Here is an 18,655-nt window from a genome sequence, read left to right on the forward strand (position 1 = left end):
AGTGAGGGTGAGGGGTTGAGGGTGAGTGAGGGTGAGGGGTTGAGGGTGAGTGAGGGTGAGAGGTTGAGGGTGAGGGGTTGAGGGTGATAGAGGATGAGTGAGAGTGAGGGTGAGTGAGGGGGTGAGGGGTTGAGGGTGAGTGAGGGTGAGGGGTTGAGGGTGAGTGAGGGTGAGGTGTTGAGGGTGAGGGTGGGTGAGCGTGAGGGTGAGGGTGAGTGAGGTGTTGAGGGTGAGGAGTTGAGGGTGAGGGGTTGAGGGTGAGTGAGGGTGAGGGTGAGGGGTTGAGGGTGAGTGAGGGTGAGGGGTTGAGGGTGAGTGAGGGTGAGGTGTTGAGGGTGAGTGAGGGTGAGGGTGGGTGAGCATGAGGGAGGGGTTGAGGGTGAGGTGTTGAGGGTGAGTGAGGGTGTGGGTGAGGGGTTGAGGGTGAGTGAGGGTGAGGGGTTGAGGGTGAGTGAGGGTGAGTGAGGGTGAGGGGTTGAGGGTGAGTGAGGGTGAGAGGTTGAGGGTGAGTGAGGGTGAGGGGTTGAGGGTGAGGGGTTGAGGGTGAGTGAGGGTGAGGGGTTGAGGGTGAGTGAGGGTGAGGTGTTGAGGGTGAGGGTGGGTGAGCGTGAGGGTGAGCGTGAGGGTGAGTGAGGTGTTGAGGGTGAGGAGTTGAGGGTGAGTGAGGGTGAGGGGTTGAGGGTGAGTGAGGGTGAGGGTGAGGGGTTGAGGGTGAGTGAGGGTGAGGTGTTGAGGGTGAGTGAGGGTGAGGGTGGGTGAGCGTGAGGGAGGGGTTGAGGGTGAGGTGTTGAGGGTGAGTGAGGGTGTGGGTGAGGGGTTGAGGGTGAGTGAGGGTGAGTGAGGGTGGGTGAGGGTGAGGGGTTGAGGGTGAGTGAGGGTGAGGTGTTGAGGGTGAGTGAGGGTGAGTGAGGGTGAGGGTGAGGTGTTGAGGGTGAGTGAGGGTGGGTGAGGGTGAGTGAGGGTGAGTGAGGGTGAGGGGTTGAGGGTGAGTGAGGGTGAGGGTGAGGGTGAGTGAGGGTGAGGGGTTGAGGGTGAGTGAGGGTTATGTTGTTATGTTATGTTAATTCTGCTTATATAGCGCATGGCTACCCCAGCAATGGGGCGTCCCAGCGCTGCGGACATACCTGGAAGCAGAGCAACACAACAGAGAAAGTGGAGCTAGATAGAAGAGGATGGAGCTAGATGGAAGAGAACAGCCACGTTTTAATCTGTTTGCGGAACAGCAAGTGGTTGGAAGTGGCCCGAGCCCCAAGGGGGATCGAATTCCAAAGCTTCGGCGCCAGATGCCTAAAAGAGCGACCACCCGCTCGGCACCTACGGATCTTAGTCGTGCGTGCCAGTGACAGGTCGGCTGAACGAAGGGCGCGCGAGGGGACATAGAAGGAGCAGAGTCCCAGCAAGGTTTGAGGGGCGGTATTATACAGGATTTTATGCATTAGGCAGAGGCTTTTGAACTGGATACGTTGTTTAACGGGAAGCCAATGTAACCGATGGAGAATAGGGGAGGTGTGGCATCTTTTTGGCAGAGCGAAGAGGATGCGCGCCGCGGCATTCTGAGCTCTCTGAAGTCTGTTTATCACCGTCAGGTTAGAGCCTAGCATCAGGACATTGCAGTAGTCTAGATGGGATAAGACTAAGGCCTGAATTATAGTCTGACGGATGCAAGGCTCAAAGAATCCAAGGATAGGTTTAAGAGAACGCAGGCGACCATAACAGGTGCCTGCCACTCTCTTAGCATGAGTTTCCATGGAGAGTGAGTTGTCCAACATCACACCCAGGTTTTTTACAGCTTCTTTGGGGACAGGAGATGGTCCCAGAGTGGAAGGCCACCAATGTGCATCCCATTTCTCGGTATCTTTACCTACAATGAGTATCTCCGTCTTGGAGGAATTTAGCTGGAGATAGTTCTGTGCCAGCCAGTTCGATATAGCCAGGATATCTTCCTGGAACTTAGTTTGGTCAGCCCCACTGTTCTTGGTGAGGGGTTGAGGGTGAGGGGCTGAGGGTGAGTGAGGGTGAGGGGTTGAGGGTGAGTGAGGGTGAGGGGTTGAGGGTGAGTGAGGGTGAGAGGTTGAGGGTGAGGGGTTGAGGGTGATAGAGGATGAGTGAGAGTGAGGGTGAGTGAGGGGTTGAGGGTGAGGGGTTGAGGGTGAGTGAGGGTGAGGGGTTGAGGGTGAGTGAGGGTGAGGTGTTGAGGGTGAGGGTGGGTGAGCATGAGGGTGAGGGTGAGTGAGGTGTTGAGGGTGAGGAGTTGAGGGTGAGTGAGGGTGAGGGGTTGAGGGTGAGTGAGGGTGAGGGGTTGAGGGTGAGTGAGGGTGAGGTGTTGAGGGTGAGTGAGGGTGAGGGTGGGTGAGCGTGAGGGAGGGGTTGAGGGTGAGGTGTTGAGGGTGAGTGAGGGTGTGGGTGAGGGGTTGAGGGTGAGTGAGGGTGAGGGGTTGAGGGTGAGTGAGGGTGTGACCATATCCATTCCAGACACTGATAATTAATTGGCGACAAAAGTTATTATTTGACGTGGCATATCTTAATTGCTAGGTTGTTTAATTACTAGTTGATGTTTAATTTTTGTAATCATTTTTTTAAGTATGCACCTCTTAAAAAATAAATAAAAATATTGCTTGTTATGTATTTCCATTTGTAGACCTAGAATAGTTACGGTGCATTGTATGTAGCTTTAAAAAATAAAAATGTAGACTGCTCAATGTATTTCCGTGAATAGATGCAGGTTGCCTCTTTCTGTCAAATAATATCCCTTGTTCAACTTACTATAGTGGCGCGGCATACTATGAAGCAGAGGAGGACTGACTGTCAGAGCCTTGCTCTTTCCTCTCTTGCCAACAGGGCTACTCCAGAATAAGACCACGAAAACCATAATTTGTGAAACATGGCCATTTGACTCGCAGCCCGGTCAGTGGAGGGGCTCCGCTTTCTGATCCGTAGAGGCTGATGCGCAGTCACTTTCTTGAAGAGGAAATGGGGAATAAAAACTTTACTTTTGCAGTGATGTCGATGAACCTGGCTTGATGTCACACTGCTGCATTGTGCTGATTTTCTAAGTAAAAACATGCATAGTGAGGAGCACTAATACGGGTTTGAGATGGTGGAAGAGCTGCTTATCTCTTATGGAGATAGATTATCTGGGGGGAGGAAGGGCTCCTAATGGGAAGTGTAGACGGGGAAAAATTGAGAAAAAAAAGCTGAGCAGGGAGGGTGTTATTGCGGCTATCTGTTTGCCCGAGGGGAGGAGAAATGCAGGCCTGAGGCAGAGCACACGCTGAGAAGCTTGTGGGAGGGGGGCTGGGCTGCCTTTGATTTGGTAATGCGAGGCAGGCAGGCAGGGGGGTTGGTGGCATTGTGCACGCGCTTTTTAGGGCTTGCGCTTGCGCAATGACCTAAAAAGCACATGCACTTGAAGAAATCGCCAGTGGAATCGCCAGTGGTGGATCAACACTGGATAAGCCGTAATAGAGCTTCGCCAGCGATGCGCAGAAGCGCATCAGCAGGCGAGCCCTAAAAATGGGGACTTAGTCAATTTTTCACAAATTTCCCAAATCACTCCGCGCGCGCTCTGCAGCTAGGCCCTAACTCCCCTCTGCCACCATGGATTTGATTCAAACCTCTTGCAAAGTAAAGTATATATAGCCAGCAGTGAGCCCAGACCCTGAAACACACCCACAAACACCAGGAAGCCCCCCAAACAGGCCCCCGAAAACGCTACATTGAGCAAAATGTCAGAAATAGCCAAAAAAAAATTCGGCCTGGATTTTGTCCCAACCACTTCTACCCGGTATTAGACCATCCCAGGAATGCCCCAAGACCCGCCAACCCACCCGCCAAGAAGCATAACACCCCCAAACAGGCCAAAAGCAAAATCTCATACTTGCAATATTTCTCGGCCTTCGGTCCAAACGCGCTGCGTAGCTAGGCCATAAGTCGGGGTTGCCATGACCGAATTCCTGAAAAGCAAATGCAATCAAGATTAGAGTGTCCCAGCAGTGCTTCCAGAGCACGAAACTCACCCACAAACAGACGGAACCCCCCCTAAGAGCACCTGAAAGGCAAGCAAGTCATCAAAAACACTAAACATTTTCCGCCTGGGATTTGGTCCAAAACACTTTTATCCGGTATTAGAGCTTCCCAGCAATGGCCCCAGAGCCGTCAACCCAGGCGAAAACTAGTAGAAGACCCCCAAAAAGCCAAAGAGCAAAAGTACAAAAATGGGGACTTAGTCAATTTTTCACAAATTTCCCAAATCACTCCGCGCGCGCTCTGAAGCTAGGCCCTAACTCCCCTCTGCCACCATGGATTTGCTTCAAACCTCTTGCAAAGTAAAGTATATATAGCCAGCAGTGAGCCCAGACCCCGAAACACACCCACAAACACCAGGAAGCCCCCCAAACAGGCCCCCGAAAACGCTACATTGAGCAAAATGTCAGAAATAGCCCAAAAAAAATTCGGCCTGGATTTTGTCCCAACCACTTCTACCCGGTATTAGACCATCCCAGGAATGCCCCAAGACCCACCAACCCACCCGCCAAGAAGCATAACACCCCCAAACAGGCCAAAAGCAAAATCTCATACTTGCAATATTTCTCGGCCTTCGGTCCAAACGCGCTGCGTAGCTAGGCCATAAGTCGGGGTTGCCACGACGGATTTCCTGAAAAGCAAATGCAATCAAGATTAGAGTGTCCCAGCAGTGCTTCCAGAGCACGAAACTCACCCACAAACAGACGGAACCCCCCCTAAGAGCACCTGAAAGGCAAGCAAGTCATCAAAAACACTAAAAATTTTCTGCCTGGGATTTGGTCCAAAACACTTTTATCCGGTATTAGAGCTTCCCAGCAATGGCCCCAGAGCCGTCAACCCAGGCGAAAACTAGTAGAAGACCCCCAAACAGCCAAAGAGCAAAAGTACAAAAATGGGGACTTAGTCAATTTTTCACAAATTTCCCAAATCACTCCGCGTGCGCTCTGCAGCTAGGCCCTAACTCCCCTCTGCCACCATGGATTTGCTTCAAACCTCTTGCAAAGTAAAGTATGTATAGCCAGCAGTGAGCCCAGACCCCGAAACACACCCACAAACACCAGGAAGCCCCCCAAACAGGCCCCCGAAAACGCTACATTGAGCAAAATGTCAGAAATAGCCAAAAATAAATTCGGCCTGGATTTTGTCCCAACCACTTCTACCCGGTATTAGACCATCCCAGGAATGCCCCAAGACCCGCCAACCCACCCGCCAAGAAGCATAACACCCCCAAACAGGCCAAAAGCAAAATCTCATACTTGCAAAATTTCTCGGCCTTCGGTCCAAACGCGCTGCGTAGCTAGGCCATAAGTCGGGGTTGCCACGACGGATTTCCTGAAAAGCAAATGCAATCAAGATTAGAGTGTCCCAGCAGTGCTCCCAGACCCCGAAACTCACCCACAAACACCAGGAAGCCCCCCAAACAGGCCCCCGAAAAGGCCACATTGAGCAAAATGTCAGAAATAGCCAAAAAAAAATCGGCCTGGATTTTGTCCCAACCACTTCTACCCGGTATTAGACCTTCCCAGGAATGCCCCAAGACCCGCCAACCCACCCGCCAAGAAGCATAACACCCCCAAACAGGCCAAAAGCAAAATCTCATACTTGCAATATTTCTCGGCCTTCGGTCCAAACGCGCTGCGTAGCTAGGCCATAAGTCGGGGTTGCCACGACGGATTTCCTGAAAAGCAAATGCAATCAAGATTAGAGTGTCCCAGCAGTGCTTCCAGAGCACGAAACTCACCCACAAACACCAGGAAGCCCCCCAAACAGGCCCCCGAAAAGGCTACATTGAGCAAAATGTCAGAAATAGCCAAAAAAAAAATTGGCCTGGATTTTGTGCCAACCACTTCTACCCGGTATTAGACCTTCCCAGGAATGCCCCAAGACCCGCCAACCCACCCGCCAAGAAGCATAACACCCCCAAACAGGCCAAAAGCAAAATCTCATACTTGCAATATTTCTCGGCCTTCGGTCCAAACGCGCTGCGTAGCTAGGCCATAAGTCTGGGTTGCCACGACGGATTTCCTGAAAAGCAAATGCAATCAAGATTAGAGTGTCCCAGCAGTGCTCCCAGACCACGAAACTCACCCGCAAACACCAGGAAGCCCCCCTAAGAGCACCTCAAAGGCAAGCAAGTCATCAAAAACACAAATAATTTTCCGCCTGGGATTTGGTCCAAAACACTTTTATGCGGTATTAGAGCTTCCCAGCAATGGCCCCAGAGCCGTCAACTCACCTGCAAAGAGGTACAACAACACCCCCACAAGTGCTGAGTCTTTCTTCATTGGGCGTAAACCAGCCCTCTGGTTTGATGGAAATAGGAGTCTGGAGGAGGAGGATAGAGGAGCATGTTCTTCTGAAATTGTGAACCTGAGGAATGCAGACTGCGGCAACTTCAAATCAATTAGCAAACCAGTGAAGACAGTTCTGCTGATGGGCTTGATTTTGTGATTATCTGATTAAAGTTTGTAATATATTAACTGTGCACAACAAAGAAAGACAGACAGACAGGAATAAAAGTGAATAGGGACGAAAAAGAAAGTTATTGATTCGTTGTCTCATTTTCAGGGCTCGGTATCACGGTCCAGGAATAAGAATAAGGCTTCGTCATCATACTCTGCGAATTCAGGCAGGGTGAGCTCAGTGTCACCTGACAGAGTAGAAATTCCCTCATCTATGTTGCTGGCCACCTCCTCTTCATCCGGCACGCTTTCTCGTACTCTGAAATCTGGTGGTATGAGGTGCTGATTCATCTTGATCATTGTTAACCTCTCCACATTTTTGGGCGAGAGGCGGCTCCGTTTGGGAGTTACAATCCCACCAGCCGCACTGAAAACCCGTTCAGAAGACACGCTTGCGAGTGGGCAAGACAAGTAGTTTAAAGCCAGGTTGGTGAGCTGTGGCCACAATTCTTTTTTCCCATGCCAATACGCCAATGGGTCAGAATTAACATAGACCTCTGTTGAGTCATTCAGATAGTCCTTCACCATCGACTCAAGGTCCTCTTCCAAGGTTCCTCCACTTTGCTTAGCTCTTGCTGTGCCTCTGACCTTTTGAGAACCAAACCCACGCAGAGCTAGCCAATCCTCTTCAGCCTCCAATGTTCCTGTTGTGTCTCGTGCAGATGATCCGGTTGCCGGTGTCTTTAACGGCTGAGAGGTCACTTGTGCCCAGCCACAGGTGCAGAAGTGGATTGTTTTGACTGGGGATGGCCTGCTGATGTACTGCCATTTCCTTCAATTTTCAGCCGTTCTGTTTCAAACTTCTTGGCTGACAAGGCTAGCCAACGTTTGTACTTTGGAACATGTTCATCATCAAAAGGAAAGAATGCTTGGCCTGCCAGCGCCTTTTTGTAGCGTGGATCCAGAATAGTAGCACAAATGTAATGCTGTTCTGAGTGGATCTTTTTAAGACGTTCATCACCTTGTAGGAGCTCTAATAATTGCTCAGCCAGAAGCAAAGAGTCTTGGTTTTTGTCATCTTTTTCAAACACAGAACACACACAGAGTCCTCCAGCATGTACAACAATGGGATAGCTTTTCCCAAATTAGAGTCCTCCTTGCTGACTGCACGCGTGAAGAACTCAAAAGGACGAAGCATGTGTGTCAGGCCTTGAACTATGTTCCATTGCGGCCCACCCATCCTCAGCTCCTCTGTACCCTCTGTAAGGAAATATTGATCGAGTTCCATACACTGCTCATACAGACGCTCAAGCATGTAGAAGGTTGAGTTCCAACGTGTTACCACCTCCTGGATGAGTGCTTTCACTGGCATTTTACGTTGATATAGCAGGCTCCTCAGCTGCTTCCGGGCCTTAAAAGAATGGCTGAAATGCTTGCACATTTTTCGGCAGGTGTCCAATACACTGTACGCTGCACTGGCTTTATTAGCCAAGAATTTTTGGACAACCAGGTTTATACAGTGCGCCAAACACGGCACTCTGAAATAGTAACCGTCCCTCATGGCCTTAACTATATTGGCGCCATTGTCCGTGGAAACATAACCAACCTGGTGTTTTAGTGGGGACAGCCAGTTAAGGACCTTTGTGTTAAAGACATCCAAAATGTTTTCTGCTGTGTGACGTTTCTCCAAACCAAACATGGCTAGTGTTGCATGTTTCCGAGCAGCTTTAAAAACAATGTCCGTGTCAACACCTGCGTTTAGCTTTGCTTTAGCCCCTGAAAAAGAGACCCAGTGTGCAGTGATGCACATGTAATCAGCGCCTGCGCCACTGGTCCACATGTCTGTTGTCAGATGTATAGTGTGAACAGCACTCTTCTGCAAAGCTGCCCCAATCACCTTCAGAACATCTTCATGTAGTGCTGGAACCGCAACTCGGGCAAAATAGAACCGGCTAGGAACCTTCCATTTAGTGCAGAGCGCTGCCACTAATTCTAGAAAACCAACCCCTTCTACAAAAGAAAAAGGGAGAAGGTCCAGAGCTAGCATTTTAGCCAGCTTAGTGTTATACAGACGCGTCATTGGGTGGTTGCGTTCATATTGCGCTTCTGTAAACAACATCTTTTTAATGTTGCCCTGGACCAAGGATTTACGGGATGATGATGATCTCTTCGACCCAGTTACGCTCGCTGATGTACTTTTCCGCATTGATGTCTCACTCTCTCCCACACTCTTAGTGTGGCTCACATGGGGTGTGCTGCTGACAGGGGTACTGGGTGTAAGTGAAGTGTTTGAATCGTCTTCTTCCTCCTCGTCATCATCAGATGAAAAATCAACGTTTTCATTACGTGCAATTCGGGCTTCCTTGACCGCGTCTAGGTGCGCAAACCATTGGACAGCGTGCGTTCTCCTAAGATGACCTCTCTGGCCTCCGGTACCATAGTTGGTACCAAACTTACCACGACTAACTCGTAGCTAACAAATGCTACAAATGGCTACGTTTTCCTTTTTTGGGCAAACACTAAAGAAGTCCCAAACTGGAGACTTGAAATGTCTTTGGGGGCCGGAGGAGGCGGCGATACTGGTGGTGGTGGTCCTGCTGCTAATGCCAGATGAAGTGGAGGATGTGGATTGCCGAACTTCAGTACGTTTTGCACTTTCACCACCACGAATTGAGGTCGAGGACGAGGTGGGTACCTTCTTGCGAGGAAGAAATATGGAAGCGGTAGGTTTTGGTGTACTACTTAACTCCAAATCTAATGATTCCATTTCCATTGCCTCCTCGCCGACATCATCATCACGCTCAGCAGCTTCTCGGGATAGGGTCAAAATGTCTCTTTGCTGCATGCCCGGTGGGGCTGCAGTGACCTTTGTGATGACTGGCTCGTCGTCATCGTGAGAGGCTTCATCACCAGCAGTATCTGTCACTTCTTGTTGAGCCTCATCACACTCCATAGGTTTGAGTTTTTGGACGACCTTCCTTTTACGCTTAGGTACCTCTGTCAGATCATGGTGTGCCTCACTGTCAGACCGCAGTTGTGGTTCCCAAGACAGATCACTTGCATCAGAACGAGGTGGGCTTGAAGAAGATGTAGACACCCCCCTTGATCTTTTCCTTGCTAGGGATGTGGAAGACAATGAATTATCATCAGGAGGAGTGGCTTCCAATGATACCTCGGCTTCATTGTCGATTTACTGATGTGCCCCTACTTCGGGAGGAACAACTATTGTGGGCACTTGTGAACCTCCATGCACCTTTGCTTGCGCATCTCCTTTTGCTGCCTCTCCTTCCACATGTACTTGGGCGTGTACTTGCACATGGTGTTGTTGTTGCGGCTGTGGTTGTTCAACACTTTTCAGATGAGTTACAACAACCTGTGTTGATTCAGGGACATTGCTGCTACTTTCTTGCGATGAGCCAACATCACTGGTCGATGGTGATTGGAGAAGTACACTGACTGCCTCTAAAGCACTCAAGGGCTTTGACTTAAGTTGGCGTGGTGGTGGAGGCACTGAACCCAATGGAGCAGGGGTGCTGCTCCCAGCTTGGTCCCCAGCAGATCCTGCTGCTGCAGGCGTACTTTTTTTTTTTCTCCCAAAAAACGTGGCGGGTGGCACACCAGCCTCCTTGGTAACTTGCTTCTTCTGCTCCTTACTAGCAACTTTCTTGCTAGAGGAGCTACGGAGACCTTTCTTTGGGGCCATCTTCTTCAGAGCAGGTCAGACAGCAGGCCGCAGTTGCACGAATTGTAGAGTTGTCTGAGGCCAGACGTGACGTCGCGTGACGTTATGCTGCACACACACACCGCTGCAGGACTTCTTCCTGGCACTGGTGGTTCTCTTGAGTCTTGTGCACCTAAAAAAAATGGAAGACAGAGGAACATCAGTTCAGTTATACAGCACCCAAAAAATCGAAAAACACTGCAAAATCAGGACAATCCCAATCCATCCATGCCCTCCATAATGTTTAAATTCAAGACAACCCACAGAAAGACTAGGCCCATGCAAGACTCACTACCCCTGGGCATAAATAAAGGTTGAAAAGTAGGCAAAATGGTTGGAGGCCTAACAACAAAGCCTGCATTAAAAATGGCCACTTGCCTGCCAGCACATGGCCAGTGCCTGTAGCTGCACTCAAAATGGCCACCAGCCACATGGCCTGTCCCTCCCCATGAACACCCCCAAAAATCGAAAAACACTGCAAAATCAGCACAATCCCATTCCATCCATGCCCTCCATGATGTTTAAGTTCAAGACAGCCCACAGAAAGACTAGGCCCATGCTAGACTCACTACCCCTGGGCATAAATAAAGGTTGAAAAGTAGGCAAAATGGTTGGAGGCCTAACAACAAAGCCTGCATTAAAAATGGCCACTTGCCTGCCAGCACATGGCCAGTGCCTGTAGCTGCACTCAAAATGGCCACCAGCCACATGGCCTGTCCCTCCCCATGAACACCCTCAAAAATCGAAAAACACTGCAAAATCAGCACAATCCCATTCCATCCATGCCCTCCATGATGTTTAAGTTCAAGACAGCCCACAGAAAGACTAGGCCCATGCTAGACTCACTACCCCTGGGCATAAATAAAGGTTGAAAAGTAGGCAAAATGGTTGGAGGCCTAACAACAAAGCTTGCATTCAAAATGGCCACTTGCCTGCCAGCACATGGCCAGTGCCTGTAGCTGCACTCAAAATGGCCACCAGCCACATGGCCTGTCCCTCCCCATGAACACCCCCAAAAATCGAAAAAACACTGCAAAATCAGCACAATCCCATTCCATCCATGCCCTCCATGATGTTTAAGTTCAAGACAGCACACAGAAAGACTAGGCCCATGCTAGACTCAAATACCCCTGGTGAAAAGGCCACAAGTACAGGCCCAAAAAACGAAAATCACTGAAAAATCAGCACAATCCCATTCCATCCATGGCCTCCATGATGTTTAAATTCAAGACAACCCACAGAAAGACTAGGCCCATGCAAGACTCACTACCCCTGGGCATAAATAAAGGTTGAAAAGTAGGCAAAATGGTTGGAGGCCTAACAACAAAGCCTGCATTCAAAATGGCCACTTGCCTGCCAGCACATGGCCAGTGCCTGTAGCTGCACTCAAAATGGCCACCAGCCACATGGCCTGTCCCTCCACATGAACACCCCCAAAAATCGAAAAACACTGCAAAATCAGCACAATCCCATTCCATCCATGCCCTCCATGATGTTTAAATTCAAGACAACCCACAGAAAGACTAGGCCCATGCAAGACTCACTACCCCTGGGCATAAATAAAGGTTGAAAAGTAGGCAAAATGGTTGGAGGCCTAACAACAAAGCCTGCATTCAAAATGTCCACTTGCCTGCCAGCACATGGCCAGGGCCTGTAGCTGCACTCAAAATGGCCACCAGCCACATGGCCTGTCCCTCCCCATGAACACCCCCAAAAATCGAAAAACACTGCAAAATCAGCACAATCCCATTCCATCCATGCCCTCCATGATGTTTAAGTTCAAGACAGCCCACAGAAAGACTAGGCCCATGCTAGACTCAAATACCCCTGGTGAAAAGGCCACAAGTACAGGCCCAAAAAACGAAAATCACTGAAAAATCAGCACAATCCCATTCCATCCATGGCCTCCATGATGTTTAAATTCAAGACAACCCACTGAAAGACTAGGCCCATGCAAGACTCACTACCCCTGGGCATAAATAAAGGTTGAAAAGTAGGCAAAATGGTTGGAGGCCTAACAACAAATCCTGCATTAAAAATGGCCACTTGCCTGCCAGCACATGGCCAGTGCCTGTAGCTGCACTCAAAATGGCCACCAGCCACATGGCCTGTCCCTCCCCATGAACACCCCCAAAAATCGAAAAACACTGCAAAATCAGCACAATCCCATTCCATCCATGGCCTCCATGATGTTTAAATTCAAGACAACCCACAGAAAGACTAGGCCCATGCAAGACTCACTACCCCTGGGCATAAATAAAGGTTGAAAAGTAGGCAAAATGGTTGGAGGCCTAACAACAAAGCCTGCATTCAAAATGGCCACTTGCCTGCCAGCACATGGCCAGTGCCTGTAGCTGCACTCAAAATGGCCACCAGCCACATGGCCTGTCCCTCCCCATGAACACCCCCAAAAATCGAAAAACACTGCAAAATCAGCACAATCCCATTCCATCCATGCCCTCCATGATGTTTAAGTTCAAGACAGCCCACAGAAAGACTAGGCCCATGCTAGACTCAAATACCCCTGGTGAAAAGGCCACAAGTACAGGCCCAAAAAACGAAAATCACTGAAAAATCAGCACAATCCCATTCCATCCATGCCCTCCATGATGTTTAAATTCAAGACAACCTACAGAAAGACTAGGCCCATGCTAGACTCAAATACCCCTGGTGAAAAGGCCACAAGTACAGCCCCAAAAAACGAAAATCACTGAAAAATCAGCACAATCCCAATCCATCCATGGCCTCCATGATGTTTAAGTTCAAGACAACCCACAGAAAGACTCAGTCCACCCACCACTGAGTACCCCTGGTCAAAAGGCCCCAAAACAGCCAAAAAATCGAAAATTCCAAAATTTTAATTGCAGCAACTGTAATGCCCCAAACAAACTTACTTGTAAAATTTCTAATCCAACAGTGATCCAAAGAAAGTCAAAAAGGCCTCAAATCCAAATATCCAGCAGCATCCACAAAAAGTAATCCTTCCAGCTCCAGACCCAAATGAAAAGTGACCAGGAGATGGACAAAGCACTGGGAGGAGCCTGCTGAACAGGAACAGGAAGTTGAAGACTGTGGGGCACTTCCTTCCTCCCACCCCCCTGCCCCCCTCCCCAAAATGGACTCCTCGCTAAAAAAGTGCAGGCAAATGTCAAACTAAGGAGTTATTCAGATAAAAATCATCATTTCTAGAAGGTTTATGCTGCTTGCTGGTGGATTTCTTGTGCAGAATTGCAAATTTTATATTTTCGCTCGCCGCATCTCAAATCTCGCAATTGCGAAGTACCGCGAGACATGATCTCGCCGTACTCGCGTTGACAAACTATCGCTGGCAAGCCGCGATGACGTAATCGCGCTCGCCAATTCCCGCGGGATCACACAGCAAGATCCAAAATGGCGCAGCACTCGCAAACTATCGAGAAAAACAACTCGGCAAACGATGATAAACGCCGCGCGCCGCAAAAATTGTATCACCAACGCCGCGCGCCGCAAAAAAAATCCGCTGCGTGCGAATTTGCGGATTTTGCGGGAAATTCGCAAATCTCGCGGATTGCGAATTTCCCAAAAATCCGCAAAATCCGCGAGCGTAACGGATTTTCCGCCCATGCTTAGGCGGTTCACGTCTGGCGGACGATTACTAAAACGCAGGTTTGGCAGGGCAGACTGACTCGATTTACCCCACTGTATGACTCCGATATCCTGGGTAGACTGTGGCACACCAAGGGCTTCGACAAATGGGATCTTATAGGCATTTCCAGGGTTGACGACATGGTCATTAAGGGCGCAATCAAGACCTTTCCCCAACTGCAGACCGAATACCATTTGGGCGCTTTGGAGTTTTTCCGCTACGCCCAGCTGAGACACGCGCTGCTCTCCGCCAGGCCGACGGAGGGTGAGATCCCCGAGAGCACCCCCTTGGAGGACAGGATACTGGATGCCTGACAGTGCTATTTCCCTGTCCTACAAGAAATTGATTAATGTGCGCACTGATCTCCTCCTGCGCTTGCGAGACCAATGGACTGCGGACGGCCTGGAACTGGACGATGAGGACTGGCAGAGTGCAGTGTCCTCCCCTAAGGAGGTCGCTATCTCCTCACGTCTCCGACTGGTGCAGTTCAAAATTCTTCACCGGGTCTATGTCACCGGCCCTCGGCTCTTACACATGGGGTTCTCGTCCGATGGCCTTTGTCGCCGAGGTTGTGGGGCTCTCGCAACCTTCTTACATATTCTTTGGGAGTGCCCCGTCATTGCCCCTTACTGGGCGAAAGTGCACCGTATAATGGGAGAGGTAACTGGTGTGGTGTTGGCAGCGGAGGCGCGGAGGTGCCTCCCTAATGTTTGGGAACCATCTGATCACAACACGGCGCAGACTCGTTGGGTGACGTTGGGCAATATGGTTGCCAAACGCGATATTGCTCAAAAGTGGGGTGCTGCTACAGCCCCCCTGGTGGTACAATGGAAAGCCAACATGGATTGGTGCATGTTCAGAGAAAAGACGGTCTACGTTGCCAGGGGGAGGCCACAGACATGGAATAAAGTGTGGGGGGCATGGAATGCATATAGGGGAGATGTGTGTCTACCACCGGAACCTGTCCCTCAGGACGAGCACCTATCACCTTAAACCTGTGACACCAACTGTTTTATGCTGTATGTATTTCTCCTGCCTTTTCCTACCCCCCCCATCCTACTATTTGTTCTTTTCCTCGATTCTCTACCTGTCCCCCTCTACCTGTAGCCGACTCCTTCCCATTTCTGATGCTCCATTGCCACTCTCACGCGCCCTTTGGCGTTTCTTCTCTTGGTTTAGTTATCTTTCTTGTAAATAAAAATACAAAACAACCTGCAATGTTCTGCTGTGAATCACCTTGCTCCTCCTGATTCTTTGCTGCCTTGCCTCCGGGATGTTAGGCTGAATAGCTGTGTGCTCTTTCACAATAAAGGTTTTAAAAAAAAAAATTTAAAAAAAAGAACGCTATGTGCCAGAAAGTCATGCGCCGCTGCGGGTATATCCCACTGACCCATTAGTCCATGCATCGCTGCCACGGCCATAACCCTTTTGCCAGAACAAACCAACTCGTGAGCAACTACGGGGCTCATCAGCTGATCAAAATCGACGTCAGGAGATGTCGTCAAGCAGAGACACAAATCAATGGCCCAGTCGAAATCACAGCTCAGGCAATGAAACACAGGCTGGACACACGTGAAATAGGAAAATCGAAATGATAATCCAAAAGCCGTGCTTAAAGTCGCAAGCGGCAGGGTGCCATAGTAATCAAGCATCCTATTACGAAACAGTGTCAGGAGCTGTTGAACGGCTTCTTGCGCAGGATGGGCATCCATGTTTTATAAAGCAAAATATCACCAAAAATCCTGCAGCCAAAGCCAGCAAAACAGGGAATCCGCCAAACAAACTCGCGAATATAGAATGAAAGAACGCGGGGATAACACCAAATACTTTTTCAAACGTAGTCACGAGACCACTGCTAACCAATTTAAAAAAATATGCGAGTCCAGACGTGGAGGAGGCATTAAAGATTTGATGAACCAGCTCGCAGAAATGAAACGGCAAGTCAGTATTTAAAAGTGCCTGCACCTCTGTGCGTGTGTTAGCTATGTGAAGGACATAAGTTTCACGGGCCGAGCTCAGGGCCACTTCTTTTTGAGACAAAAGGGTTCTTATTCGGCTCAAACCGTTGAACTTCGCTCTCAAGGTTGGGATGCGCAGCCAGATGGAAACATCTGAGTTCCCATGTGTGGGAGGGTATAGAACGTTCTTGCAACACACCACACGCTCAGATACAGTTACCACATAAGCGATACCGATTATTAACCCACAACACTCCTCGTTATTTAAAAGTAAATAACTACCATTTGTCAATAACGTAAACGTGGGAACTATCGCTGGAACTGGTGTGCCTTTCAAAACACAGGCTAAATTAGGCCGGTCCTGATTACAAGAACCGTGTAACTGGATGTGTCTGCATATCAATGAACGGTCAGGTGACTGCGTGCATTCTTCACCATTAAGATTCACTTCCTTTCCATCCTTCAGACATCTGTATGTGTATGGTAAGGACCAAGCCTCATGGAGGAATGCGCTGCCTAGTGGTTCTTATCGTCCTATAGCAATATACTGCATACAATTAGTGAATTTGTACAAAGCAAATGGTAATGTAATTAGTCCATGGATAAGCCACGTTGCAGCAGTGTCTTCAGCTACAGAAAAAGGTAAAGATTCTAACCTTTCAATATGTAACATAGAAAATGATGCATCACGCATTGAAAGCATGGGCTGTTTGTCAGTCAAATTAAATGGGGCAAAAAGGGAAGAAACGTTCATATAGCTCCAGGGCACTCGACCTGCCTTAAGTGTCTTTAGGGTCCATGCAAACTGCATCACAGAACGCAATTGATTTTGACCATGGTATAACACAGACACCTCATCATGCACAATGTCAACAACAGAAGAAACAATATTATCTAACGTGTAAATTCTGGAAGAAAGCATGTTAATACTGTTATCGACCACTGCAAGCACTTTTTCCAAATTAGCTTGGTCAATAGCTCTCAGGCGTCTAGCAGCTTCAATTTGTGAAAATTTCCAAATTTCATTGTACACTGCATAAATCCAGCGCTTAGTTCTACCCTTAGCCGGGCCTTTTATAAAATCATTTAAATCCACATTATCACTCAACTGGGACAGATGTAGTTTAACTGTAGCTAATGTGGAATGTTTTAGCCAATTCTGACACAATTTACCCACTGAGTGAGTAGTAACCGTGTGATCTGTCTCAAAACGGGGATCAGGCCTGACTTGTGTAAAACCTTCAGACAAACCCAGAAAACGAAGTCGGCAAGAATCAGAGCTTCTATGCCACATCAGCCAACCCTTTGGATCCAAACTGGACACATTAAAGGATGAATTGTGCAATAGTGTTTGTAAATCACAAATGGACAATTTTGTGTAATTACCCCAACCCGAATATTCTTCCAATTCTGGGATAGTTGGTGTATTCAATTTTTTAGAAGTAGCCAATCCAAAGCATGTTGTTTGAGAAATGGTAGAATTTAGAAACAACTTGTGATTCGGGATGAGACATGCACGATGCAAAGCCTCAGTGCCTTGTACCTGCCAATCTTTGGTACCCCAAACCGATTTAAGGTCAATTATCTCCTTCCATAGCTCGTAGCCATCCACAGCTAACTTGTCTAGAAAGGACTTCGAATACAGCAATTTTGTATCGGTAAGTCTAACTTTGGACATGGACCTTTGTGTCATTTTAAAATAAAACGACTCAGGATTTGATTGATTAAAGTCTGTAAAATAAGTGTATTTTTCCAGAAACGTACTGGAGCTCCCTTGTAATGGAGCTGGGCAGTGTTCCCACTGCGTGTAATTAACAGGAACCCTCCTTGAATTTGTTTTATGCAAAAAATGATTTCCATAATGTTGAAAGCAAAACAAATCACCATAATTAACAGAATCTAAGTATAAATCCTCAGCATCAAAGGCAGCATAATATTTTAAATCATTGAACAAAGCTTCAACTGCCTTAATATCCCAATCATCAGACCGGGTGTTTTGTTTCACTACATCCCCCATATTCACTCTAAGTACATTAGGAACATTAATTACTTCAGTGGGGCCATGAATTTGAAACCTAACCGCATCCCACACAATCCCATCAAGGACAGGCCAAGCAGTGATGTTAACTGTATTCAGTTCTCTTTTTAGTCTGTGTGCTGAATGTGAAGAGGAAAGTGGGGCCAAAGTTCCATTAAGGTGCCGTATTCCTGTTCTTTCTTTGACATAATGTCCATTAATCAGACGGAAAAAATAAAACACAAAACCAATTGACATAAAAAGATAAACCGAAAAGAGAACCATCCAAATGTATGTCCAAGGGGGAATCAAAAAATGTTTTTTAAATAAAGTGACATATTTTGCCAAACGTGATGGTTTTTTCGAATGTGTTGACACAGAGTCAAATGAAAATCTGGATTCCGTGGCCAAACGAGTCTGTAAATCGGGCATTGATAAATCAGCTGGGTAGGTATAATTCAGATCATCATTGTCATTAATAGCAAAAGTATTTAATAAAGGAGTGGAAACAACAGGCATCTCGATGTGCACCGCTGGCTCAGCACTAGAAGTAATGGCCAACACAGAAAGCCTCACAATGGAAGGACAGGATACTGCTGGTGTCATGCTATGAAGAATCGGCCACCCTGTGTGTCTTGACATTGTCAATTGAGATAAACCTGTTTTCCTTACGACCTGGAAGTGGTGGTAAAATGACTGTTCTTGTGCCCTTCGCTCCAAGAACACGAACCGGCGTACGATATGAAGGACCAAATTCTTTCTTGTCATCGATCTTCTCCCGAACCAGTTCTCCAACTTGGGGTAGCCAGCCAACTACCGGGATCTGCAACGCATCATCCGAGGTTGAGGGCAAATGTTCCTTAGCTAGACTGTCTCTGGTCTTTTGTAGATTCTGTAAAACATTGCAAT

General features: G+C 48.3%; 1 pseudogene; it reads right to left on the reverse strand.

Moving 5' to 3' along the window:
* Positions 1-15,427: 15,427 nt before the first annotated feature.
* On the reverse strand, positions 15,428-16,540 carry LOC147665787 (uncharacterized; annotated as a pseudogene).
* Positions 16,541-18,655: the final 2,115 nt, after the last annotated feature.

This window comes from Lissotriton vulgaris, unplaced genomic scaffold, assembly GCF_964263255.1.
Source record: "Lissotriton vulgaris unplaced genomic scaffold, aLisVul1.2 SCAFFOLD_346, whole genome shotgun sequence".
Classification (NCBI taxonomy): Eukaryota; Metazoa; Chordata; class Amphibia; order Caudata; family Salamandridae; genus Lissotriton; species Lissotriton vulgaris.